The 25,748-nt window shown below is 40.8% G+C and overlaps 1 protein-coding gene across 1 annotated transcript in view; it reads left to right on the forward strand.

Moving 5' to 3' along the window:
* Positions 1 to 4,014: 4,014 nt before the first annotated feature.
* The window catches only part of ZNF280D (zinc finger protein 280D), a 130,306-nt gene continuing 108,572 nt past the window's right edge, over positions 4,015 to 25,748 (forward strand). Inside the window, exon 1 of the mRNA XM_050967916.1 lies at positions 4,015 to 4,126. The gene's annotated coding sequence lies outside the window, so the exon portion shown is untranslated. The remainder of the gene's footprint in view (positions 4,127 to 25,748) is intronic.

Below are 25,748 nucleotides of genomic sequence, written 5' to 3' on the forward strand. Positions count from 1 at the left end.
CTACCCAGTGTTCCAGTCCAGAGAACCCTGTAACAAGGTTTAAGGTCTGTCTTGTCAGACCTCTTGCTCCTTCCTTGGGCTACTTTCTATGTTGGCTCACCTTCTCCTCACTCTGGGGGCTTGTATTCTCAACATGGTGGGTCTGCCCTCGAGTGAAGCCCCTACTTCCAGTTCCTAAGATAACAAAGGAATGAAAGCTAAAACAGAAATAAAGAGCAGCACCAGCTCCTCTGTCCTACCATGATCCTTCATTGTAGGGTTGCCACCTCCGAGGTACAAAAATCCAGGTTATGGGGGCAGGCAGTCTGGAACACTGAGGGGAGGGTGGGACTCAGTGCCACTCCCTCCCTCTGCACATCTCATGTTCTATTGTTTAAAATGGCGATACACTGAAGAGCACAAGGGGAGAGCACTGAGTCCTGCATCCCCCCTCTCCCTTTGACCCAGGCCTGAGGAGAATGCCCAGGACTTCTCAGCCCTGGCCTCCCCCATAGACACTGCAAGGCTGGCTGTGTTCTCTTCTGCCCCTTGGGTACAGACCCAGAAGAGGATCAAATGAAGGGCAGCCTTTTGTCCAAGGGACAACCCAGATGGAAAGACAGGCTGAGTGCTGGGGAACAGCAGGAGACCAAAAAAAGGGGGAAGATACTTTTGGGCTATGCCTACTCTAGAAGTGTTACAGCTGCACAGCTGTGAGGGTGCAGCTATGCTACTGTAGTGCTGCAGTGTAGACACTTGCTACAGTACTGGAAGGGTTTTTTCCATCACTTTAGTAAATCCACATCCTTGAGAGGCAGTAGCTAAGTTGACAGAAGAATTCTTCTGTCGACTCAGCAGTATCTATACTTAAGCAGACCCAAACCCCAGTATGTCTCTGAGGGGTATGATCAGAGCCGGCTCTAGCCATTTCGCTGCCCCAAGCACGGCAGCACGCTGTGGGGGGGCGCTTTGCCGCTTGCCAGTCCTGCGGCTCCAGTGGACCTCCTGCAGGCGTCCCTGAGGAGGGTCCGCTGGTCCCACAGCTCCGGTGGACCTCCCGCGGATGCTTCATCGGAGCCGTGGGACCAGCGAACCCTCCGCAGGTGTGCCTGCGGGAGGTCCACCAGAGCCGTCTGCCGCCCTTCTGGCAACCAGCAGAGCATCCCCCGCAGCATGCCGCCCCAAGTACGTGCTTGGCACGCTGGGGCCTGGAGCCGGCCCTGGGTATGATTTTTTTCATAATCCTGAGCTATGAAGCTAGGTCAACTTAAGTTTTAGGTGTAGACCCAGCCTTAATGTCCTGGGAAGACTTATAGATTACCTAGGACAGCTACCTCAAAAAAGGGACAGTCCTCAAAAAGTCTCAAAAGGTGGCAGTCCTATCTCAGCATCTGGCCTATAGCTCTGTTCACCAGCAATCTTAGGTCGTTTTGCTCACTCCTTCTTTAGGAACTGAGGATGAGCTGTATGCTGAAACCTTGTGGACTGGGCTTCTCCCTTCTTAAGGCTCCTTCTCCAGGGCTGGCATGCCTCAAAGGTGCAGCAGGATAGGACTATCTGATCTCACGGTTGCGCTTAACTGTTCTTGCCTATTGTGGGGCTTGTACATCCTATCACAAAATATGAGGCATAATTAAACGATACTTTAAGATTCTCACATGAAAGGTGTTATACAAGTTTTAAGTAATATTACATTGTGACACATGGCCAGAAAGGGTTAAGTAGCTTGCAGGCTAAAGAACGCATATTCAACCTTTAGAGATATCTTAGAAAAGTATGTAAATGGTAATTAGGGCCATTCCATGTTAGATAGGTTAGAACAGTGTTTCCCAAACTGGGGTTTGTGAACCTCAAATATTACAGGGGATTCTCAGGGAAAAATTCCCTAATGGTGGACAGAGCTTCCCTAGAGACCCCGGGCAGAAAGGTGCCAGCAGCTAAGCAGATCAAAGCAAGTATATCTATCACTCTGAGGAGATTTAAACTTCAAGACTCCTTATAAGAAATGGGAAAGGAGGTGGATATCTTTTGGTGATTTTAAAATTAAATAGGGAGGTAGTATTGTTTTTAAAATTATTATGAAGAACAAGTTTAAGCTTTGTTGTAATGTGCGTTGTTTGCCTAGACTGCTCAAGCCCTGAATGCTCATATAGGAGGAACTCTTTGAGTTGGCTTCTTAAATATCTTCATACTGTTTCACATCTGATACTCCTTGATTAACCATAGGGCCTTGTCTTATAACAGGCTTATTCAAAGTGATACAAGCTATGAAAGTGAGAAGAATGTTGCCATTTTCATAATGTAATAAAAATACAGTAATGATAAATAATAATTTATAATGTGTAATAAGCTTGTCATAAAAACAAATTTTATATTTCCAAAATCACTGCTTTTATAATTTATACTCGGGTAAAGGAGAAAATACCTAGAAATATTCATTTTTAAGAGGGGTTCGTGAGACTTCACATTTTATTAAAAGGGGTTCACAGGTTGCTAAAGTTTGGGAACCACTAGGCTAGAACTTTGAAATGCAAACCTGTATTGTTAGAGAAGTAGAGGTGATACTAATTGTATTGATTATTTATATCTTGTTAGATATTAGTCATCTAAACAGACAGTTCCTGTCTATTACTATAGCTATTGATTCAGAGATCAAAAGGGAATAGTAACATTTAGATGAATCTTAGGTGAAATAATGTCATTGTCTATATGTCTCTTTAAGGTTTGTGATAAACTGCTTAATGGATGAATTACTTTTGTTAATCCATGTAGTAATTACCAGTGATGTTTAGGAAATAGAAGAAGCCTATTTTTCACCCAGGACTGTATGGTCTAGAGGCTGCTAGAAAAATGTGTTAAAGGATCAGGTCCCAAGAGCCTTTTATCTCAATCTGGTTGATACTTTATGTAGGGGAAGCATGAGTCATAAGACTGAGATCTCCAGTCCCATCTGGATCACCCTGAATATGAACATTGGACTATAACCTATGCACTAATTCTGAAGGAACTTTTGGCAGACACAAAGCTCACCATCTCTATTATGAATAGGGTGACCAGATGTCCTGATTTTTCATCCTTGCTGTCTGGTCACCCTAACTATGAATCTGATGTCAGAACTGTACTCATGTCTGTATGTATACTGATCTTTTAACCAATACTCTCTCTTTTCTTTTTTAATAAATTTTAGTTTAGTTAATAAGAATTGTCTGTAAGAGTATATTTGGGTAAGATCTGAAATATTCATTAACCTGGGGGGTAATGTATCTGATCCTTTGGGATTGGTAAAACTTTCTTCTATGACGAATAAGATTTTCAGTAATCATCATCATATTTGTCTTGGGTGTCTGGGTGGACGCCTAAGATTGGGTTGCTTTAAGGGAACTGTGTTTTGGCTTCTGGGTAACCAGTAAGGTACTATAGAAGCTGTTTTGAGGCTACCTTGGTGGATCTAAGTACTGGAATGACCACCAGCTTTGGGGATTGTCTGCCCCATTCTTTGCAGTTTGCCCTAATAAAGTAATCGTAGTGTGGCCCCCCGAGGACCCATGTCACATACATGTACAGGACTATAAGCATGCTGTACTATATGTATGTTCATGTATACATATAATTTATGTATTACAGGATAATTACACATATAAGGCAAACATTTCACAGCAATGATGGTACAAGCTGAAGTTTTGGGACATATTGTATTTATTTATTTTTAAAGCTGGTAGTGTCCTTCTACAAAGTCACTACTGTAACTTCATAACATAGGGTTTTTAAAAGAACACACCTTATGATTTCTTTACATACTGCTTCAAACTGTATGAGAAACATAAAATATGTTCTTTTATGTGTAACCCCTTTGGGGTTTAGAGAGCATGGCCCCTTTAAATCTTTTTCCTGGTGGGGGGGAAAGTGAGGAAAAAAGGAGGGAAACTCCAGAGGGTGACTCTGAGTGGGAGGAAGGGAGAGGGCAACCTGCAGGCCCTCACAAAGGAAGCAGCAGAGAACCTGCTGGAAGCCTGGGAAGGACAGGGCAGCCGATCGGGGACAGCCCAGGACAGGAGCCAGGAGGAGCACTGTGCCAGGGAGAAATCACCCGAGAAGGACAGGCCGGAGCTGGACCCAGTATCACGGCGGCCCAGAGCTGCGTGGGGCTGTGAGTACTGGGGCTTGTGACTCTGCATTGGGAACAAGGAGGGAGGCTGCTAGCTAGTTAAGTGGGGAGGTGGTTGCTCTGTGTGGCTTTGCAGAGAGCAGCAGAAGAGGGCACCAGAGGGGTTTGCTGGGGGAAAGTTCACTGGTGCCAAAGATGACCAGGAGCACCCTGGACTGGAACTTTGCTCAGGACTCCTGAACTGTGTGTGCAGACACATTGCTCAGTGTCTGCCCTTCCAGACTGTAGTACCACTGGGCCCGTGGGGCCTTGGCTTAGATGCAGCGCTGTTTTACTGCTCTCCCTATATTTCCCCTTGTTGTTTTTCTCCTGTCATCTCTCTGTAAATAAATGCCTCCCTTTGTTATATCCAATGTACTTTTTCCTGTAGGTGTGTGTGTTCACTCTGGGGGGTTTGAAACAGGTACCCTTGGGGTGGAAGTGATTTTTCCTGCTGCATTCCTGCGCACGCCTTCTCTTGGCCAGAGCTGCCTGCAGAGCAGACTCCATCTTGGCCACGAGGGCACTAAAGTTACATATGTAAATTATTAAACATTTATAATTATGACCTAAATTTTAATAGGTATGCAATATTCAAAAATTTAAAAAATACAGCATATATTAATTGTAAAAGCAAGAATTGTCCAATTTAATTAACATCTGCATCCAGTTATCATAAATTAAACTTATTTTTTCTAGCAAACCCCAATCCACAAACTTTTCTGTAATTGATCATGTTTAAGAATATCAATTAGTTTTAACTAGGTGGTAGTCCCTAGGGATGCATCCTCTATCTGATATTGTTAGGACATTGTTAAACATTTTGTGTCATATAGCCTCTAAATGCTCAGCTGAAAAACAGACACACTTGTAGTCTCTCTTTTGTTCAATGAGACCCACTTGCCTGTTTTTGCTGCAGCTGCGTATTTGTGAATAGCATTAGGATTTATGATGGTTAAACTGAAACATGAAGTGGCTGTGTCTAAAATTAAATAAAAATGTTTGTCTTCCTAGCATGTGAAGTTGAGCCTTGTCTTGGACAACTCTAAAAACCCCAAGACATTTCCTCCATAATAGTTTTACAGTATATTTGGGCAATTGCAGCGTTAAAATAAAGTGGTATAACCACTTAATATAAGCTATTATCTGTCTTCATTTTGTTGATATTGCTAACATTATCCCAATTGTTGGAAAACATCTCTTACCTCTCCCTCTTTCTAAAATGATGTCAATTATTATAATAAAGACTATGAGCCAATATTAGAACTGTTTACACCAATGGCAAAACAAAACAAAAAATTTGGGCTGAAAAGATGGCCCCGTTTCTGCAAGGAGTTGTGCATAGATAGAGCCCTCCACCTGTGTGGAACAGCTTGAGGGATTGGGGGCTAAGCATTGAATCTTTGACACAAGAGGAAAAATGTTTAGAGTCAAGACAGGGTTTTATAATGGAATCTAAGTTGCAACCTGAATTCAAGCCTTCCCGCGTAAGTACTTTCAGTAGAGCACTTAGGTGTGTGATTTTACTGGGACTGAAGCAGGTGCTTACAGCTGAACACCTACGTCTTTTGCTGAATCAGGACCTATGTTACTCATAAATTATAATATTTAACCTAATGCATCATCTCATGCTGCATAGGCAGAGGGATCTGGCCTAGCAGAGTCTCTTGCAGTACTGTGGCCTTAGCCCAGGGGTCGGCAACCTTTCTGAAGTGGTGTGCCAAGTATTAATTTATTCACTCTAATTTAAGGTTTCGTGTGCCAGTAATACATTTTAATGTTTTTAGAAGGTCTCTTTCTGTAAGTCTATAATATATAACTAAACTATTGTTGTATGTAAAGTAAATAAGGTTTTAAAAATGTTTAAGAAGCTTCATTTAAAATTTAAATTAAAATGCAGAGTCCCCCAGATGAGTGTCCAGGACCCAGGCAGTGTGAGTGCCACTGAAAATCAGCTCGTGTGCCACCTTTGGCACGTGTGCCAAAGGTTGCCTACCCCTTGCCTTAGCCTGTCAATTATAATTTTAATTTAGAAAGGTAATTTGGACTGTCTGAAAGAATTTTCCATAATCTAAATCCAGTTATAAGTGTTTCTAATGTTCTGATGCAGATTACTATTTATTTATGTTGCCGTAGCACCTAGAGGCACTGTATGCACCTATAAAAACATGGTCCCTTCCCCAAACAGTTCACAAATAATGGCAGGAGCAGGATATTTAAAACATTAACATGTGTACCTTCTGATAAGGGTGTACCTTTGGGCAAAATGTCAGGGTTTAAAACCTGGGCCAAATTCTATGCTGAATTTTACCTTATGAGTTACATGAGCTAAAAGACAGTGTAGGGTTTGGACTAGGATATATATTTTTAAAGCCTGTTGGCTGTTTTTAATGTTGGTGTCTAAAAGCTATATTCGGTGTTGCCTTGTGTAACCACTTTGCATGAGCAGACTAGTGGAAACACGGGGGGGGTTCTATACCTGCCCTCCATTACATGGGTGGGCCTCTGAAGGAACCCCAGGCACAGAGGGCACTTCAAGAGGGTCACGGGCAGAGCACAGGTAGGAAATGAACTGACCAGAAGGTGGCAATCTGAGATGTGGCTGGATCTGTGTCCCCAGCTATTCTGCACTCTTGCAGTGGTCCACAGGCCTATTCCAAAAGAAGCACAACTTAGGAGAGTTTTCAGGACTGCGCTGACCTGAGCCAGGGGCCACTGACCTGAGCCAGAAATTGCTGAATAGGAGGAGCACAAGCTGCCTATACCTTGTTCCCTGGAGCTGATCTTCTGTCCATTGTTTGTTTTAAACAAATACATTGTATATATTTAAAGTGTCTTTAGGCATGTACTAGTTTAAATTAGCAAACAGCCTTTTCTATTTGAAAAGTATTTTGCAGTGTAATTAGCAGTTGTTTCTTGGGGCTACATCCAGTGTCAGAACACTTCTTTAGGCCATCTTCTTTGCTTGCATTTTAACCCTTCTGTTTTCTGGTTAGGAATATCACATATTACTTATATAGAGTTTTTTGTATTTAGATCTCAAAGCACTTTACAGAGAAGGTCGGAAACAGAAGAGAAGTGACTTGCCCATGGTACCCCAGGAAATTAGTGTCAGAGATGAAAACTGAACACAATTCTCTGGAGTCTTACACTAGTGCCTTATCCACTAGCTATACTGCCTCCCTAAGTAAGTAATGTAATGTAAATGAATCCTATTTACTTAGGAGTTGATTGAGGAATTTCTTGACAATGTTTTAATAATCTTAACACCTCTTGCAATTTTTAGGGAGGAATGTGGCAATCTGCAAGGTCAACATTTGAATTAATATACAACTATGGTTTATTATGGAACAGGAGCAACACTTACACAGCTTATACAATATTGTTCCTAAGACATTGCGCATACACAGGTATCCAGTAGTAGGATGATGCTACAGCAATTATCATGAAATTTTTCTATATTATAGATACACAAATAAGGAACTTCTCATCTAAATGCTATGAGGACTATTAATAGAGAGGGAGAAAACATAGTTTCATGTACTGGATAAGGACTCCATGCCTATAAAACTAAACTGACTCTTTATTAAGAGAACTATTTACAGAGATACTGCAAAAGCAGTTAACATTCTAGTGCATGTGTTCAAACCTCAACTGCTAGAACAGGGCCTCATCCTCCCTGATTGAACTACCTCATTATCTCTAGCTTGCCTGCATATATATACCTGTTCCTGGAAATTTCCACTACATGCATCTGACGAAGTGGGTATTCACCCACAAAAGCTCATGCTCCAAAACGTCTGGATTCTTTGCTGTGTTCAAAGACTGACTTTGGTGCCTGCTTCAGACTTTTCACCCTCTCAATATGTGTTCTGCCTCCAAGTTCCACAGAAGAGGATACATCTTTTAGTTTAATGTTGTTGTTGTTGTCTTTTGTGCAAGCGTTTGTTGATTTGCAGGGGCCAGTGGTTACTAGAACATAACCCACCCTAGGGATATGGCCTCTACCATCATCCCACTGTTTTTCTTCAAACCAGTCTCCTATTTCTTGTGTTATTGCTGTTGGTGGGGGACTTGCTTCCACCCTGTCGCTACCTTTATTCTGTCAGATGGCATCCTGTTGGTCCTCTGTATTGCTCATGTACGTAATTTAGTTCTGACTCTCCTACTTAAGGCCAGTTGATGACTGAGGCTCTTTCTAGAGCCTCCTGGTCCTGGACACATCTGTCTGGGTGGCTGTCTATCTGCAGCTACTCTGCAGCTGTTTTTGGTTTTGTCTCTAATGCTGTCTTGAGTCCATAGTTACCTCATATAACCAGTGTTCCAGTGCAGCTTGGACTCTTACCTTTTGCCATTGTTTAGCACCACTCACTTATGTGGAGTGGCCTCGGCTCCATTTGTTGTAGTGGGCTACCTGCTTAGCTTGGCATTCCCTTAACTGCTTACGTGTACTGTCCATTGTTCTGCTGGGCTGCAGCAGACTGCACGGGCTACCACAAGCACATCAAACCTGTCCTGGAGTTGCAGCTAGCAAGAGATGTTAAGAGTAACAAGAAGGGTTTCTTCAGGTATGTTAGCAACAAGAAGAAAGTCAAGGAAAGTGTGGGCCCCTTACTGAATGATGGAGGCAACCTAGTGATAGAAGATCTGGAGTACTGTGTCCAGTTTTGGGCCCCACACCACAAGAAGGATGTGGACAAATTGGAACAAGTCCAGTGGAGGGCAACAAAAATAATCATGGGGCTGGAGCACATGACTTATGAGAACTGGGATTGTTTAATCTGCAGAAGAGAAGAATGAGTGGGGATTTGATAGCTGCTTTCAACTACCTGAAAGGGGGTTCCAAAGAAGATGGATCTAGACTGTTCTCAGTGGTACTAGATAACAGAACAAAGAGTAATTGTCTCATGTTGCAGTGGGGGAGGTTTAGGCTGGATACTAGCAAAAACTTTTTCACTGGGAGGGTGGTGAAGCACTGGAATGGGTTACCTAGGGAGGTGGTGGAATCTTCTTCCGTAGAGGTTTTGAAGGTCAGGCTTGACAAAGCCCTGGCTGGGATGATTTATTGGGACATTGGTCCTGCTTTGAGCAGGGAGTTGCACTAGATGACCTCCTGAGGTCCCGGCCAACCCTGATATTCTATGATTTGGAGTTCTAGACTTCAGAAGTAGCTGAATGTTCTATCTGTAATTAACAAAATGACTGTGGCTATTTGACTGCAAAATAGATTGTAACAGTCATTTGTACCTTTGCCATAATCCAAGCTGGAGATTAGATCTTCTCTGTTGATGAGCATGGTATAATAGAATAGACTAGAATACTTTTTTATGCCATCAGGAAGATTCAGCCATTGCAGAATTTAGTGGTGTAAGCATTAGGAAACATTCAACACTTTCCTTCCAGCCTTAGTTTCCTATTTGTTTCTGGACACAATTGTAGGTGGTGATTTTGATCAAGAGAGTCCCATATAGTGTTGGGTCATGACTACCTGGCAAATATCTCCCTCTAGGCACCAAGATTGTCAGGATCTTCTTTTGTTAATAATTTCTAAATTGGGTATTGGGAGACTATTCTTGCTGCAAAACATGCAACTCTGAAACATGCTTATTCAGTCAGTCACAACATGAATCTGTTGAAACTTTCCAGGCACAATATTTTATCTTCACTCTGATTATTATTATTTTTAATTTTTTTTTAGATGGCATGGCTTGGGGTGATTTTGGGGTATCAAACCAGCCCATGGCTGTGCCTTAGATACAAAGCAGACCTTTTATTTATAATTCTTGTAGCATTCCATTTTGCATTGTGACTCCTCCATAGTATAATTTTGTATAAATGTTTCGGGATCAATTTGATCTGTGGTGTACCTTCCAGTAGTACCAGGAACTAAATCTTCAGAACCAAAATCTGCCTTTTCTTTTCTTTACTGTTACTTATGACTTTTAATGACAGACAATTATGTATAGGAATGATTCTGACTTGTAGAATGGCTATATATTTTTTTAAAGAAATCAAAAGAAAATGGGTAACTATCTCATGACTGGGAGGTGGGCAGTCATGCCCAGTGGTTGAACTAGGAATCAGTAGCTAGGAATCTGAGCCCATAGTCAAAGGCCAGGTGCCAGAGACAAGGATCATGGTCATAATCAGAGGTCAGTCAGAGCTGAGGGTCAGAATTGGGTTATCTGGAGTGAGGCAAGGCAGGGGTAGGAGATATTACATCCATAGGTGAACACTTTGAACTGCTGCAGGGTTAAAGTCACTAGTGTTTTTTTTTTTTTTTTACTTTGATGTAGAACTAATGCAGGCTACAATATCTGATGTTTTCTAGCACTGGTGAGTAAAATAAACAGGGTACTTAAATATGAGAACAGATCATGTAGCTGAACAGAAAGTGTCTATGCAGTCTGCGTACAATGTATGGCATAGCATTTTCCTTTATCCTGGCCTCTACTACAGCAATTGTGCACTATTTTACAGGTTAGGAAATTCAGATGTGAACTTGAACCCCTGATCTACTACAGGTAACGTGCTCAGCCTTTATGAAACTTAGTGTCTCACAAAACACACGTGTGCGCACACAAAAATTTATTGAGTAAATGACTGCAGTATTATTGAAAAAATAACACTGGATTAACTAGCAAAGGAAAACGTGAGAATGATCTCAATTGTCATTAATGGTGACATTTACATCTCAGTGCCAAAGGCCACAAAGGGCCATATACACCACTTAACCATTGCACTGCAGCCCAAATCCACCTATCCAGAGAACAGCCTGAATACAAGGGTAACAGGAATCCCCCATGCTATGCTGTAGTTGTAGAGCCATGCCACAATTTACAGTTGTCCCTATAGCCCTAATATACCCTGTGTGTATGTGTGGGAGAAGATATGGATGGAAGCAAGGATACAAAAAATGTTTTCCTAGGGTTTTTTTGAAATGTCACACTGTTTAGATTGGGGATGAGAAATTTGGAAGATGGGGTTCCTAAAATAGTTTATTATAGTGGAAAGCTAATTACAGTTTTAACTATGAGGTTGCACCCAGTAGCTTTAAGGTAAGAAGGGACTAGGGTGTGCAGTGGGCTGGAGCACCAGTCTTAAACTTCTGGAGCCTATGTTACAATCCTAACGTAGGTCACTAATTAAATTGTTTAGTGCATATTTGTCCAAGCCTTAGAACTGCACAGCTAGAAACCTCTGAGGAAAAAAGGCCCGGGTCTAAAATAGCAGAGGTTCTGCAAGATGGGATTGAGAAGAATTGGTAGCATTGTATGGGGGAAGCTTGTACGGTCTTTTTCTGAACTCTGTCTAGTTTCGGTAAGTGCTAGTAGTCCCTAATTTTCATAAGCATGAAATTCACTTAGAAATTTAAAGGGAAAACATACCACATGAATGATTGGGGAAGAGAAAAGGCATTGTCAGAAAGCCTGAGAGGAGAGAGGATGAGATTTGTTTGCATGTTTTCACTTCATCGTGTGATGGATCTGCTAAGCAGGGATTACAGCTCCCATCAACCCACTCCCCATTGCACATCTTCTACTTGGCCAGGTACAGAGAAAGGGCCTGAAATATGTATTGGCTGGGCTCTGTTTGACTAGCCAAGGGCTGCAGGGAAACTGGAGGCAGAAAAGATTCCCCAGGACCTGTATGCAGAGACATGTGTGGAACAAGCTGTGACTGGCGGATATTGCAGCTGGATGCTGGTCTGCGTGAGACTTATGGGGAACAGCCCAGTAAGGGACACTAACTGAGCCAGACCTGGACACCTGCAGGTGCCTATTTGCTTGGAATAGAAATTTAGCTGTGAATTCATCCTAGGCAATAGCCTTGAAGAACTCCAATTCTGTTGGACTGCCCCCAGGGACCCAAGTAGAGAACTGTTATTGCTCACTTTAAGTATTAAGCCTCTGTCTTGGGTATTTGCAACCTTTCCTTTCCCTGTCAGTAAAATAATCTTTTCCTTAGCCATGTGTCCAAGTGGTTACTGGGACTTGGTTTGCCCACAGTCCTGCATTATGAGGGACATCCCTTATTTAAAGAAAAAAATTGCCTATCCAATACTAAATTGGGATATACTATTTATTTTTCAGTAAAATTACAAAAGTGTCACCAGAACTACCTTTAACTCAGGACATGTTGTGTAAGTCACTTCTTCAGGGTTTACCTTAATAATTTGGCTGTCATCAACCATTTAAATAAAATCCTCCTACAGAAAATTTCTGTTTCAAGAAATGCTTTGATACAAAAGCTATCAGGAACCTCCTGGTGAGCAGACACTGTAAGTTCTTCATATATCTGTACTGACCTGGTATTAGCTCCATCTGAATAGAGCTCTGTAATCTGGGGGTGCAACTGCCACACCTATCTTGTTGACATGGATCTGAATTCAGCCACTCCTTTTATTAGTGACTGCTTGAATTATACCCCAACCTCTAGTTTGTATGTACTATCGCAAAAAGCTCCACCAGACCTTTGGGATGCCATTAATATTAAGTCCTTCTGTGACAGATAAACAAGCTTATTGACTGATGCCACATTCTCAGACAGGAAATAATGCACAGCAACAACTAGAAGGTCTGCTCATATTCTGGGGAGGAATCCCACTCTTGTGTACCAGGATGTGACTTCACAGCTGATCTCTCAGCTCCACTCCCGCACGCCAGCCCCCCCGGTGCTACAGCAGCTTATGCACTCCTGGACAAGAATAGTACTGGCCCTTTACCATGCCCAGACAATCAGTGCTGCCAGGGAGCTGAAAACTGTCTTCTTATAGAGTAGAAGCATAGATGAGAGAGGGTCTGATACACTAAGTTACTCCCAAGAGTTTGTCATTGCACTTGCCTTCTTGTCCACTTGATGTGTTCCTGGACCAGACTCAACAGGTTATTTTCGGGATCATCTAAAGTTGATGCAACTATGCACCAATTTGGCCTGGTTTCCTCTCCACTCCGTGGGTCAGCAATGCAGACAGTAACTCATGTGGAAGAATGCCCAATTCAACATCTGAAGGGCAGTGCCTAGCCTCTTTGATACAAAGGCTATCCTCTGTTATGGAACCTGAACATTGAGCTCTGATGTCTGCATATGAGAAGAGGAATATCATTGTGAAGTATTAGAGCTCATTTACTTTCTTCTCTCCTCCAAGACAGTACAAAGACAGACTTTGGCACCACAACAGGCAAAGCAGGACGAAAAGGATAAAGGACTGGCTATTGTCTAAAACACAAGTTCTAAAATTGTTTAGATGCCTGTGTTCATACTTCAAACAATGAGATACTGTGTAGGAGTACTAGAGAGGCAAAGAAAATAAGATTTCTATGATGACCTGCTGGTCACATGAAATCTGATTAGATTTCTTGCAGTAAAATCTACACTGAGCAAGGACTTAAATGTATTTGTGTTGAGAGACCACAGCTATGCTGGCTTGGAAGAATGCATTCGTTGAGCAAGAAATCTGCAAACAAAATATTCTGGTTAAAAACGCACATACAGAAAGTTATCTAGACATTGTTGTACTTCTGAATGTGAAGTCTTTCATGGCTCTCTTCTGTATCCTTTAAGTACATTTTCCCCATTCCTCTGAGCAAGTAATTCTGCAGGTGCCAACCAAGAACATTTTTTAAACATGTAATAGGTCACCAGCTCTTAATGTTGAGTAGTTTTCCTTTGGTCTAGGAATCAACTGTGCATAGTAACCCTTTCTGGACTGTTTTTTCTTTAGGCTATAACAAATGCATAGGGCTAATCCTAGACAAGTATGTAATCACATAGGGCATTGGTCCGTCGGTACCTCTTCCTAGTACCCCCCCCCCGCCTTCCAGATGTGATATGCTACCTGAAAGATTGGACTCTGTTCTTATGACACTGGAACAAGCACCCTGATATTGGCAAGCAGGTGACATGTTCCCTCCTCATGGCCTGAGACGTGGACATTAGTTAAGGTGACCATATTTTCTCAGAGGGAAAGCAGGACACCCCATGGTGCCGGCCTGGGCCTCCAGCCCACACGCATGGGGCTGGCCCGGCCCAAGTTGCTCTACTGAGCCCTCCCTCCTACACAGAGCTGGTGTTACTGCTCATCCCCCTGCACATTCCTCCGTGCTCTGCTAGGGGTTGCACCCCACTTTTTTGGCAAAACTGGGCATTTGTCCTATTTGCTCTTGCCAAATGATGCTCAATTGGGAAGAGCAAATGAGACAAATGCCCAGTTTTGCCAAAAAAGTCAGGACAGGGCTTAAAAAAAGGACTCTCCCAGCCAAAGCAGGACATGTGGTCACCCTAACATTATTCAGCGTTCCATTCACTTTTATGGGCTTTGGATCATGACCCATAATTCCCTGGCCCCCAGCAAAACCCTCTCCATAGAAAGCTGCATAAGTTTGCTTGGGATCCCACACATTGTGTGTTGCACAGGACCTGGGAAAAACAAGGATTGGTTGTGTTTATATATGTATCATTTTCCTTGATATATAGTTTTAAAGTAAGGAAAGGTGGGGGAAAACCCTCTCCTGAAGTAATCCACATCTTCAGGAGTTATTGTACAGAAGTAACCCCTTGAACACCAGTGTTAAATCAAGGAGTAATCAGGGGCATGCACGAGGGGGGGCAAGCAGGGGCACAGCTCCCCTCCCCCAGTAAGCAGGGGAACAGAACACCTCTGGGTCTGGGGTAGGGAGAGCGAACTCCTCCAACCCCAGGGCTGTGGAGGAAGAGCCTGCTCCATCTGCCATGGCGGGGACAGTCAGCTCCTCGGCCCCAGGCTGGGGCGGGAGATGAAAATGCCTGTGGCCCTGGGGCTGTGCAGGGTGGGAGGGAGAGCCAGCTCCATGAGCACCAAGGCCACAGTGGGGAGAGGCGGTGGAAAGAGGCAGCTCCTCTGACTGTGGGGGACACACAAACTGCTCTCCAAAACTGGCCAAATACTTATTTCTGTGCATGCTGCTGGGAGTAATGGTTTAACATTCAAAAAGTTATACTTAGTAGGAAAAAAAAAAGTTTGGTAATGAGGCTGATCTGATGGTGGAACAGGATTCTTTAAGGAAGGATGGTGCTTGGGGTTGTAGTTAGTGGAAATTTGGTACAGCCCTTTTTGACTGAAGCAGGGGTAAGGGCTATATTAAGAAGCACACAACATCTGGGCACAGAGATTCTTGGTGATGGTTTTGTTTTAAAGAAAATGCAGTGCAGGCAGGCAAGCAGGCAGGGGGATGCTAAGGATTGGCTAGCCATCTGGCCTGCATTCAGTAGCTGCAGCTGTGTACCTGAGGAGTACAGTGGAAGGGTGGTGTGACTTTGGTTGAGAGTGAGGGAAGAAACAGACATCGGGCAGGGAGGTGGTTAGATTCAGGAAATCCTTTCAAATCCTTTCATCTGTGATTCTATAATATACATACTCTGAAGTGTTGAGTTGATGTCCTAAACATGAGGTTTTTCAAAGGAACGCTATTAAGGGCCCAAAAGCAAGTTATTCTGATGGTTAGGAAAGATAGAAAATGTGGCAAAAGACCACCTTGGCTTACCCTTGAGATCTTGCGTGACCTACAAAATAAAAAGGCGTCATATAAAAAATGGAAACTAGGTCAGATCACGAAGGATGAATATAGGCAAATAACACAGGAATGCAGAGGCAAGATTAGAAAAGCAAAGGCAGAAAATGAACTCAAACTAGCAATGGGAATAAAGGGAAACAAGAAGACTTTTTATCAATACATTAGAAGCAAGAGGAAGACTAAGGACAGGGTAGGCCCACTGCTCAATGAGGAGGGGGTAACAGTAACGGGAGACTTGGAAATGGCAGAGATGCTTAATGACTTCTTTGTTTCGGTCTTCACTGAGAAGTCTGAAGGAATGTCTAGTATAGTGAATGCTTACGGGAAGAGGGTAGGTTTAGAAGAGAAAATAAGGAAAGAGCAAGTAAAAAATCACTTAGAAAAGTTAGATGCCTGCAAGTCACCAGGGCCTGATGAAATGCATCCTAGAATACTCAAGGAGTTAATAGAAGAGGTATCTGAGCCTCTAGCTATTATCTTTGGGAAATCATGGGAGACGGGGGAGATTCCAGAAGACTGGAAGGGGGCAAATATAGTGCCCATCTATAAAAAGGGAAATAAAAACAACCCAGGAAACTACAGACCAGTTAGTTTAACTTCTGTGCCAGGGAAGATAATGGAGCAGGTAATCAAAGAAATCATCTGCAAACACTTGGAAGGTGGTAAGGTGATAGGGAATAGCCAGCATGGATTTGTAAAGAACAAATCGTGTCAAACTAATCTGATAGCGTTCTTTGATAGGATAACGAGCCTTGTGGATAAGGGAGAAGTGGTGGATGTGATATACCTAGACTTTAGTAAGGCATTTGATACAGTCTCGCATGATATTCTTATAGATAAGCTAGGAAAGTACAATTTAGATGGGGCTACTATAAGGTGGGTGCATAACTGGCTGGATAACCGTACTCAGAGAGTAGTTGTTAATGGCTCCCAATCCTGCTGGAAAGGTATAACAAGTGGGGTTCCGCAGGGGTCTGTTTTGGGACCGGTTCTGTTCAATATCTTCATCAACGATTTAGATGTTGGCATAGAAAGTACGCTTATTAAGTTTGTGGACGATACCAAACTGGGAGGGATTGCAACTGCTTTGGAGGACAGGGTCAAAATTCAAAATGATCTGGACAAATTGGAGAAATGGTCTGAGGTAAACAGGATGAAGTTCAATAAAGATAAATGCAAAGTGCTCCACTTAGGAAGGAACAATCAGTTTCACACATACAGAATGGGAAGGGACTGTCTAGGAAGGAGTATGGCAGAAAGAGATCTAGGGGTCATAGTGGACCACAAGCTTAATATGAGTCAACAGTGTGATACTGTTGCAAAAAAAGCAAACGTGATTCTGGGATGCATTAACAGGTGTGTTGTAAACAAGACACGAGAAGTCATTCTTCCGCTTTACTCTGCGCTGGTTAGGCCTCAACTGGAGTATTGTGTCCAGTTCTGGGCACCGCATTTCATGAAAGGTGTGGAGAAATTGGAGAGGGTCCAGAGAAGAGCAACGAGAATGATTAAAGGTCTTGAGAACATGACCTATGAAGGAAGGCTGAAGGAATTGGGTTTGTTTAGTTTGGAAAAGAGAAGACTGAGAGGGGACATGATAGCAGTTTTCAGGTATCTAAAAGGGTGTCATCAGGAGGAGGGAGAAAACTTGTTCACCTTAGCCTCCAATGATAGAACAAGAAGCAATGGGCTTAAACTGCAGCAAGGGAGATTTAGATTGGACATTAGGAAAAAGTTCCTAACTGTCAGGGTAGTTAAATACTGGAATAGATTGCCTAGGGAAGTTGTGGAATCTCCATCTCTGGAGATATTTAAGAGTAGGTTAGATAAATGTCTATTAAGGATGGTCTAGACAGTATTTGGTCCTGCCATGAGGGCAGGGGACTGGACTCGATGACCTCTCGAGGTCCCTTCCAGCCCTAGAGTCTATGAGTCTATGAGTAATATTGTTTTAGCATGTGTAAATATGTTGCTGATTAGCATATAGTTATCCAAGTCCAATTGGTCTAAACATGGTTACACAAACACAAGTAGTTTCTGCCAAGCTTACAGACTAGTCAGCATTCTTGCTGGTAGTTTAAAATCAAAGAATTAGGGCTTTTTCTTAAACTGTGGAACTGTTAATAATCCATTCACAAATAATTTTGTGCCATTCACAGATCCAGCTAATCAGATTTGAGATGGCAAAAGTGTGGCAATATCTGTGGGTCTGGTCAACAAGTTATTTCAATATGGTGGGCCAATTTCTTCCCCGGTATAAGTGCTTTGAAGGCAATATCTTTACACTAGGCATTAATTTATTCCTTAGTAATATAGTAATGGAAATAATAAGATTTATTAGGGGACTCATTACCCATTCCATTTATATAACTAGATTTATAATAGATGTTACAGACAGACATTTTATATTCTGTTTCTGAAACAGAGATGGTCAGTATACATATAATGGTTGTGTGTATGTATGTATATGTATGTGTGCATATATAATATGTTTAAAAAAATTAGTGTTGTCAAGCGATTAAAAAAATTAATTGCCATTGCACTGTTCAACAATAATAATACCATTTATTTAAATATTTTTGGATATTTTCTACATTTTCAAATATATTGATTTAAATTTGAACACAATACAATGTGTACAATGCAACTTTATATTTATTTTTTATTACAAATAGTTGCACTGTAAAAAAGTACAAATATTTGTAATAAATATAAAGTGAGCACTGTACACTTTGTGTTCTGTTTTGTAATAGAAATCAATATATTTGAAAATGTAGACAAACATCTGAAAATATTTAATAAATTTCAATTGGTATTCTATTGTTTAAAGTGCAATTAATCATGGTTAATTTTTTAGTTAATTGTGTCAGGTAACTGCGATTGACAACCCTAATAATAACTAAATTGACTATCACCTTTTACTGTAGTTTTCTCTGGAGACCATTATTTAGCTGTCTCTGAGCTGTTTGCACTTACCTGCACAGAAAATATTAATCTGTACACCTGTTACTGATGGACAAAGGCTAAGAAGCAGCTGCTTTTACTGTAATTGGTGGTTTCAGCACAAAGGCATTCAGAGGAAGTCTTTTTGAAGGCGGTCATAACTGAAAAATCATTGAAATAGATTCCTTTACCACCACCCAGCCCCCAAAAGAGGACAGACTTTGCAGGAATACACCTCCAATGGAAGATACCAACTTTGAAAGGCACCTATTAGGGGCCCTTAATAGGGAATTACTGATGTCCCATGGGGAAAAGAATAATGCTGCAGGAGTTCCTGGTTCCTTGTCACGTGATCAGGCCACTTTAGTGTGACACCTAGAGAGTTTTTCATAGATTCCAAGGTCAGAAGGGACCATTGTGATCATCTAGTCTGACCTCTTATATAACACCAGCCATAGAACTTCCTCAAAATAATTCCTGGAGCAGATCTTTTAGGAAAAAAAATCCAATCTTGATTTTAAAATTGCCAGTGATGGAGAATCCAATGACCTTTGATAAATTGTTCCAGTGGTTAATTACTCTCACTGGTAAAAACTTATACCTTATTTGCAGTCTGAATTTGTCTAGCTTCAACTTTCAGCCTTTGGAGCATGTTATACCTTTCTCTGCTAGACTGAAGAGTCCATTATCAAATATTTGTTCCCCCTGTAGGGGCTTATAGACTATAATCAAGTCACCCCTTAAGCTTCTCTGTTTGACTTGAGGAGCTCAATTGAATTAGTTTATCACTATAAAGGCACATCTTCTAATCCCTGAATCATTCTCGTGGCTCTTTCCTGAACGCTCTCCAGTTTATCAACATCCTTCTTGAATTGTTGACACCAGAACTTGACACAGTATTCCATTAGTGGTCACACCAGTGCCAAATACAGAAGTAAAATAATCTCTCTCCTCCTACTTGAGATTCCCCTGTTTATGTATCCAAGGCTCTCATTTGTCTTTTTGGCCATGTTGGGTATGTCTACCTGCAAAGAAAAATGCCCAGTGTCAGAGCCTGGGTTAGCTGACTCAGGGTTACAGGGCTCAGGCTGCAGGGCTAAAAATAGCAGGGTACATGTTCTCACTTGGGCTAGAGCCTAGACTCTGATACCCTCACCTTGCCAGGTTTCAGAGCCCTGGGCTCCAGTCCAAACAGGAATGTCTACACTGCTATTTTTAGCCCTGCTGCCTGAGCCCCATGAGTCTGAATCAATTGACCTGGGCTCTGACACTTGGTGCTGTAGGTTTTTCTTTGCAGTGGAGATGTACACAATGCAGGTCCGGGAGCTCATGTTGAGCTAATTATCCACCAGGACTCCTCAGTCTTTTTCAGAGTCACTGCTTATGAGGATAGAGTCCTCCATCCTGTAAGTATGGCCTATGTTCTTTGTTTTTGATGTATACTTTTAGACTTAGCCATATTACAACGCATGTTTGCTAGTGCCCAACTTATCAAGCAATGCAGATTGCTCTATATAAGTGACCTGTGCTCTTCATTATTTATCACTCCCCTACTTTGTGTCATCTGCACAGTGACTCTGTTTTCTTCAAGGTCATTAATAAAAAATATTAGTGCATAGGGCCAGGAACCAATCCCAACAGGACCCCACTAGAAACGCTCCTGCTTTATGATTTTCCTATTTACGTTTACAGTCTGAGTCTATCAGTTAGAAATTTAATCCATTTAATGTGTGTCATGGTGATTTTATATCATTCTTGCTTTTTAATCAAAATGCCATGCGGTACCTTGTCAAATGTCTTACAGAAATCTAAGCATTACATCAACACTACTACCTTTATCAATCAAACTTATAATTTAATCAAAAAAGATTACATTTGACAGGACCTGTTTTCTGTAAACCTGTGTTAATTGGCATTAATTATCTTACTCTCTTTGAATTGTTTATTAACTAAGTCCCATATCAGCCCCTCCATTATCTTTCCTGGGATCAGTGTCTGATTATAACTAGCCAGGTCATCCCATTTTGACCCAGCTTCCTCCAACCTTCTTTTCTTGCATCGTCGTTCAGATACTTTTAGTCATTTTTTTCCATTGTCTTGCTATTTTAGTTTAATGATCTCGTAGGTTTTGGGGGTTCAGTCCTTGTCTGTAAAAAGATATAAAATGTTTAATGAATAAAAGTCAGTAACTTAGAGCTCACATGTTTCTTCACCCCTTACACAGGCAGAAGGCTAAAGAATAATTTTGCATTTAATTACACCTCATAGGAACAGTGATATATTGTATATGAGGGTGATATGTAGAGTTTTTGCCAATTAAAAAACAAAAGGTGGGTGGAAATTTTGTGCTCCACCCTCCATGCAGCAATCCACCTACCCAACAAATCAGCATGCAATAGCAAATTTTATTATCTGAATTGAATAATGGAATACCCTTTAAAGCAAGGGTACAAAAAAAGATCTGCTCAGCAGAGGATTTAATTGAGAAGTTGCCAGAAGTTTAAGGGCCACAACTAATTTGCATAACATGGAATAGTTGTTAGCTAATTTAATCTTTAATGTGTCTGTATATCCCATGGAGATTTATGTGCCGGTATTAAATGTTCTGTTCTGATATGAACAGCCCTTTGTTCGCATTAAGAAGGTGCACCTAGATACAAGAAACTACAGTCTCCACAAACTGAAGCTCCATATTTTAGGAAAGAGAAGATGCAGGATTCAGTATAGATTCCTAGCTGTGGGCCACCTTTTTTTTGAACACACCTCTTTTAAACCTATAGATGAATATTTATTTAGGTAATCATAACTGATAAATGTACCATAGGTGGTTCCTTGGCCATACATTAAGGTGTATCTGGTAGATAAAAGACTTTTCAGTGGACTGGAGGTTTGCCCCCTTCAGCAGAAATTCTACTTCTATGTATCCAAGCACTAGTAACCCTTCCTGTCACACCTGCTGCCATTCATATTATCAGATCAACTAATGGTTTTACTTGTAGTCAGTGATCTGTATCGACTTTGGACTCTCACAACTTTGGTCTAGCTAGGTCAACATGCTGTAGAGGTGACTCAGAGTTCCAGGAAGTGGATGCCTATGGTATCCCTCATGAGAACCCTGTAACCCAAACTTGGGACACCGCTTGTGTAGGGAAAGCCCCTGGTGGGCCGGTTCAGTTTTTTTACCAATGGGAGCTGCCTGGAGCAGTGAACCGCAGCCAGTGGGAGCAGCAATTGGCCGGACCTGTAGACGTGGCAGGTAAACAAACCGGCCCAGCCCGCCAGGGGCTTTCCCTAAACAGGCAGTGTCCCAAGTTTGTGAAACTCTGTCCTAAAGAAAGGTTGATTCTCATTAGCTGGTAACCATTCAAACATGTTGATTTCCAACTTTACACTATATTTGGTGCTTCTGTTTGATAACTAGTTGGATACACCATACACATTTTTTATGTAGTTTCACTTACATTTATTTGGATTCTTAATTTTTGCATTTTTATTATGTTAGAAAATGGCAAATGATGCATTTCTTATTTACTGGATTTTTTTTTTAATTTGTGATTATTTTGTGTCCAGCTCTGTTTGGATGGAAATTCAAATTCAATTAAAAATTAATAAAAACAGCATTTTAATTAAATACTACTACTTTAATTGTGTGGGATACATAATCTTTTTAAACCAAAGCATGTTTTGCATTTAAAACAGATTTATTAAACAAGGAAGTTTTATCTGTAGTTAATAAACTGAAGTTTTTCCAGACAGTCCTTTGTGTTCTTTAAGATTTTAGAGCTAGTGGATCTCATCTTCACACCTAGTTTTTATTTATTAATCAGAGGAGGAAAACAAGTTTTCTTGCTTTCTCAACTCCCAACTGTTTTTTTAACTTTGAATAAACTAGCCATTGAATTGAACTAGTTGAATAAACTAAAATGAAGAAAATACTCTCTCTGCACCTAGAGAAGAGGCTAGTGATGTCAAAAGCTGGTTTAGCACTTCTGTAAAACCTGGTTCCAGGTTCTTAGCCAGTGACTTTCACCAGTTCAGTGGTTTGATGTTTCTTTAAAACTTGGCAGCAATGATGTATTGTTTAATATTATTTTTCATATTTTATTGAAATGATTTAAATAGATTATAATCTAAGTCAGAGGTAGGCAACCTATGGCACGCGTGCCGAAGGTGGCACGCGAGCTGATTTTCAGTGGCACTCACACTGCCTGGGTCCTGGCCGCTGGTCTGGGAGGCTCTGCATTTTAATTTATTTTTAAATGAAGCTTCTTAAACATTTTAAAAACCTTATTTACTTTACATACAACAATAGTTTAGTTATATATTATAGACGTATAGAAAGAGACCTTCTAAAAACGTTAAAATGTATTACTGGCAAGCAAAACCTTAAATTAGAGTAAATAAATGAAGACTCGGCACACCACTTCTGAAAGGTTGCCGACCCCTGATCTAAGTTTAAACCTTAACATATGTTTTTCAATTTCAAGTTTATTTTTAAATAGGTATATTTTTTTAAAAATAAACCAGTATTTAATTTAAATAAGATTTTTTATCTAGATACAATGTTTTTTTAAATATTTTTTTAAAAAATCATTTTTATCCACCCTCCTGTACAGAAAATATAAGGTACTGTCCCTACCCCAAGGACCTTCACTCAAGGGTCTCAGTCCTGCCATTGGATCCACATGGAAGCAGTCTTATCCCTATACAGATCCCTCTGCTAAATTAGGGCCTAATTAGAGAGACAGTACAATCCTGACATATAAAGTGACAGATTATCATTTTTGCAGAATGATCCTCATAAAGTTTCATTGTCTCTTGGCTTGCTTTATTATTCAAGAGTATCGCATATGGTGCTGTGCTACAGTTCTTTAAGTAGACTACTTGGGCAGAAAAGCAAGTGTAGATGAACTGGGCTTTCAACAGAACAAACACATAGAATCATAGACATGAGAAAAAATACAAAAAGCCTCTCCAATAGGGAGAAGAAAAAAAAAGGCAAAACGCCTCCTTATTTCAATAAACTTCCATTGGAATAATGAACCTAAATTAGAAACAAAAATTGTAAGAAATATTTGATTCAAACAGATTTTTAAAGACTAATGATCACAACTATTAATGAAAAAGGTGATATGAATAAACTAAACTTCTAACCACTTGCTCAGAAACACATTATTTACACTTAACAGATTCTTTCCCTATTTAATAAGTGTGGTTTTAATTCTCCTCAAACAATGGGCTTGATTCAACTAAATTTTTGGTTTTGATTCCAAAGGGAACGGTAGCTTGTCCCAAATTACGTAACTGTAGGTAGTTAACAGTGTGAACATGGCTGCTGTTGTGAAATTGTTTTTAATTAGCAGATCAAGTACAAACCCTAAGTATCACCACTTTCCCAAATGAGTACTTGGCTGCTGAGCTAAAAGGGCATCTCCTGTAGCTCAAGTCACTAGAGGCTGTTATAATTAATTCCTAATTTTTCAGAGGTGCATTTCCTATATGGTTTGTAAAGGCACCAACTTTATAGGTCAGCATCTTTAAGTTTTTTTCAGAAAGTTTCATTTAAAAATTAACTTCACCTCAGTGTAGGTAACTTGTTGAGTCTTGTACTATGTGAAAGTCTTCAATAGTATAATAATTCTCAACTGAAAGCAGCCTCTAAATATTACTGTTCCAATTATGCCACTGTTTCCTGACATTTCAGCCTTATCTTTTCCTGAAAAGTAAAATATTAGCCTGTCTTCAACCTTCAAAGAGATGAGCTGTTTTTCACTGACTTGTACATAGTCTTTTAAAAAACTAATTTTAGGGATTGGCAGATATGGTGAGTAATCCTGGCTTGTAGAAAAGTGTGTGAAAAGCTTTCACATGAGCTTGGAAAACATGAATAAATATCGTATTTTAAAATGCTGTCAAACTTAGATAGGCATCTGTATATTGCAGAAGTTTAATATCTGCACTCCACCTGTCTCAATAAAAGCAAGATGAGTTGAATGATTCAGTGTTACTGTTTCTCAGTGAAATCATATACTAAAAGTGAGATGCTGAAGGAATCTGACTAGTTTGACATTTATGTTTACAACAATAAAATTAACTACACAACACATTTCTTTAGGATTTCATTTTTTCTCACAGCTAAGTGAGTAATAAGAAGATACCATGTTAAATGTATGAACATTTTTGTTAACACTTTGTATTACAACAATTAATGAAACAACTTCATACTGGAAATTTCAGCTGCAAGCACTTAATGACTTGCGAGAGAAAACTGTAGATTATAGACACTATTAACTAGATTCGTCAAAGGGATCAGTATAGGCAGATGCTATGCTCACATGGGACCTTTTGTGCTGTTGGAACTTAAAAATGTGGTACTATCTCTCAAGCTTTATATAATGCTTATATAAATATTTAACAAAATATATATTTTCAAACAATGTGGCAGCCAAACCTGTATTTCTGTTCTTAAGGGTACATCAACTCTCAGCTGGGGCCAATACAGAATAATACAAAATGATAGAGAAGAAATACGTTTCCCTGACAGGAAACTTTTCAAAATTCTTTAAAGGTCCAGTTAGGTGGTCCATGCTTTAATCCCACCATCAAATCTCAACATATCAAGGATCAACACTTTCAACTATTCAAATATTTCACCATCCTACCAAAACTCTCAAATTTTGAAAAGTAAAATAGTGGGCACATAAATTAAAAAAAACAACAACCCAGATTCCATGTAAAAAGCAGGATTTACAGGCCATTTGCTCATAGTTAGGGCTGCAGGTTTGTCATGATTGGGTGTGTGAGGGGGTGGGAGAGCAAAAAGTCACCTATAGTGTGATTTTTCCTGTTTGTCTGTGACTCACTCTCTCACAGCAGCTCCTCTTCTGCAGGTCTGGGCCTGGCTCCCTGCTACTGGCATTGTGACCTGGTGCTCTGGGTTGCAGTGCCACTCAGGCTTGACCCACCTGGACTTCCATCATGATAGAGGAGTGAGCTCAGAGCAGGCTTCCTCTCCACTCCCAACCTCTCCTCCACACTGGGACAGGATTACGGCTGTGGTGCACCGGTGGAGGTAGGGTGAGCAAATGTCCTGATTTTATAGGGACAGTCCCGATTTTTGGGTCTTATTC

The sequence above is a fragment of the Gopherus flavomarginatus genome, chromosome 9 (genome assembly GCF_025201925.1).
Source record: "Gopherus flavomarginatus isolate rGopFla2 chromosome 9, rGopFla2.mat.asm, whole genome shotgun sequence".
NCBI lineage: Eukaryota > Metazoa > Chordata > Testudines > Testudinidae > Gopherus > Gopherus flavomarginatus.